This window comes from Echinops telfairi, unplaced genomic scaffold (assembly GCF_000313985.2).
Source record: "Echinops telfairi isolate 266 unplaced genomic scaffold, ASM31398v2 ScPeMD7_7466;HRSCAF=8504, whole genome shotgun sequence".
NCBI classification, from domain to species: domain Eukaryota; kingdom Metazoa; phylum Chordata; class Mammalia; order Afrosoricida; family Tenrecidae; genus Echinops; species Echinops telfairi.
In genome coordinates this window covers 5388845-5392383 of record NW_022111366.1, presented here as the reverse complement: position 1 = coordinate 5392383, position 3539 = coordinate 5388845, and positions in this window count along the sequence as shown.

Here is a 3539-nt window from a genome sequence, read left to right as displayed (position 1 = left end):
GTACAAATGTGCTTGACACAATGGATGGATGGATGGATTGTGATAAGAGTTGTATGAGCCCCCAATAAAATGATTAAAAAAAAATGAATGGTGAGACTTTGGACATGTTATCAGGAATGACGAGTCTCTGGGAAAGGTCATCGTTCTTGGTAAAGTAGAAGGGAGGGAACAAGGAAGCTCTGCAACGAGGATTGACACAGTGGCTGTAACAATGGGCTCAAGCATAACAATTATGAGCATGGCACAGGACTGAGCAACCTTTCCTTCTGTGGTCTATTGGGCCACGATGTGTGGGGACAGACTTAATAGCACCTAACAGCCACAAGAAGAGCTCCTTGTCTTGAATCTTAATGGAGGGTTGGCTAGCTTATAAGCCCCACTAGTTCAGTAGCCATTTTCCCTGTTGCTCTAGCTCCTCACAAGAATTCCAGAACCATGGGATCAAACGATAGGACCATGCCACACACTGAGCTAGGAAAAACCCGCTTGTTTCTCAGCTTTCTGACTCTCTTATTTATAAATGAAGTCTAATGCATTTAGCTTCCCTTCTCCCCTCCTAAAGCACACAATGACATCCAGGAAGTGAAGCTTATATTTCTACTGCACCTCAAAGGGGTGGTTCCTGAGCCACAAATCAACATCCAAATGAAACTGCAGGCAGGAAGCCCCACTCGTTGAGAAGCTTGGGCAGTTACTCACTTGAGAGAAGATGCACGTAGAATTAAGGCAGGAATAAGGATGGCGAAGAGTGGCTTGATAGAGATATTTTAATAATACAAATGATTAGAGTTGCGGATTACTTAAGACATGTTAGGATCAAAGATGGCTCTAGGCGCGCTAGCTTGGGTGAGTTGAGTAGATGATGCAATTCACAAATGAATTAATGAATGGAAAACTGATCTGCTTTGTAAATCTCCACCTACATCACAATAAAAATGTCATTTAAAAGAAATGAAAAATAATAAAAAAGTGAAAAGCCTTTAGTTGAAATAGGCCAATGTATAAAGACCATAGCTTACTGGTTACCTAGAGTGGGAGGTGGGGGAAAGGGAGAGGCATTGCTTACGGCAGCAGTTCTCAACCTGTGGGTTGCGACCCCTTTGGGGGGCCAAACGACCCTTTCACAGGGGTCGCCCGATTCATAAAAGTAGCAAAATTACGGTTCTGCAGTAGCAATGAAAATAATTGTATGGTTGGGGAGCCACCACAACATGAGGAACTGTATTAAAGGGTCGCAGCATTAGGAAGGTTGAGAACCACCGGCTTAGCAGGTACTGAGTTTCTGGTAATGTTGAGGGATTACTTTGGGAAAGAATAGTGGTGATGGTTATATAGTGTGGTGAATGTTATCATTGCCATAGAATTATACAGGTAAGAATTGTTGCATTGAAAAATACTTTGTCATAATTTCACCACAAGAAAAAAAAGCAATACAAAGCAAAGCAAAAAATTAGGTTTGTTTCAGGCAATGTTTAGGATGAGATAATTTCAGATGGTGCTACGGAGGGCTTCCAAAATTCCATAGAAAAATTCCATTTTCTTTTAATTCCATGTTTCCACAAACTTTTTGAAGTCCCCACATACCAGGTAGGTAGTTAGACATTTATCAGAAGTAGGAGACATGAAACCTAGAACTAAACATTGAGGATCATCCAGTTTTGGGGGATGTAGGAGTAACGACCGGATATTTATGTGACCCCTGTCAGAGTGACCCTTCCATTGGTGTACATTATACCTGCTCCATGTCCGCTTGCGGCAGCTTCGCTATGTTGTATACAGTATGGTGAATGTTAATGACAGCATTTCGAGGGAGAAAACAAGGTGGAAACCAACAGGAAAGACTTAATTGTTTAGTGAATTCAGACATTCAGAAGCTGTGTTCTAGGAGCGAACTGAGGGACTGTCGGTGACTTTAATCTGCCAAATAAGAACTTTCTGACAGCAACGACAGAGGGCGCCTCCTCCCTGTGCTGTTTGATCACAGCTTGTATTCCCACCTTGTCTCAAAGCGATGGGTCCTGGCTCACAAATCAAACATCAAGCTGAAATCTAGTTGAGGACTGAGTGCACTTGAGAGAAGATGCATGCAGAATGACGGCAGGAATACGGATGAAGAGGAGTGGGTAGATTCGAGAGGACTTTGAATTAGGAGAGATGCGAGCTCGGATGTAAATTACTGCTGGTCTTTCACTTGGGCAGCAGTCAAATCCCATTTGTCATAAGAACTGCCTGACCCTGGCTAGTAGACAGGTGGTCTGACTTTTTCTTGACTGAGCAGACATCTGGAGGGTCCTGGAAGCTGATTCCTACAGACCAGCTGCTAGCTTTAGGAGATTGGTTGTCAGTTAGATTCCTCAGTTCAACTTTGACTCTTACCGATCTTAAGTATAACAGAAAACGCGTGGTGCAGGCCAGCCCCATCCTCATAGCCGTTGGCATGTTTGCGACTATTATTACAGCTGTTGTGTCAGGCCATCCCATGGAGGGCTTCTCACTGACCTGGCCCTCTACTCTGCCAAACCTGGTGTCCTTTTCTAGCATCTTCTTTCCTGGTGACATGACCATGGTAAGCAGACAAAGCCTTGCCATCTCATTTCTTTCTGTTTTTTTATTAATCACTTTGTTGGGGCTTATAACAAATCTTACAACGATCCATCGTTTGATTGTATTAAGCACACTTGTACATATGTTGCCATCAACATTTCCAAAGCATTTTCTTTCTGCTTGAGTCTGTGGTCTCAGCTCCTCTTTTTTCCTAAGGAACATTCTGGCTGTACTTTTCCCAAAATGGATTGGTTCAGACTTCTGGCAGTTCATGTATTCTTTTCAGTATTCTTCATGCTTTCAAAAAAAAAAAAAAGACAATTTTCTCAACTGGAGGCTTTCACAGTGTGAAGAAGCTCAAGAGAACTACGTGTTTGGCGTAAGGAAAGTCTGCTGCCAAAGATGCAGGCCAGACTCCAGTCTTTAGCAGATGCTGCCTGATCCTGACTTGTTTTCATCCTTTCGGTAAACTCTTTGCTTTTAACAGAAGCTCCACTTTGCTTTTTTGCTAATAATGTCGCCATTGCCCATTCTTCTTTCCTACAAATATTAGCACCTCATTGCAAGGTGGTGGCAGGGGTATATTGGAGGAGTGTGAAATGCATGGTCCAAATAAATTCTAATGCAGCCATCCCGAGCCTAAACATACCACTCTAACAAGGGCTCGGAGGATTCGCCGGCTTTTTCAAATTTGCTTATACATTTTTCTCCAAATAAGCCCTCTTTTTCTGTTTATACTATCTAGCCTGAGGAGTACCTTGCATCCCTTTTATGTGACTTTGACAAATGAATACCTCTTATGACAAAAAATGAAGAGATTAATGAGAAACACACACACACACACACACACACACACACACACACACACACACACACACACTGTGTTTCTATCCCGAGAGACACGGGGGACAGAAAAATTGCAATCTTCTACTAGCCCAGCCTTCATTTTTGGCAATTTAGTTCCGTCACCTGGAGCCAAGGTGCCCCCTATCACT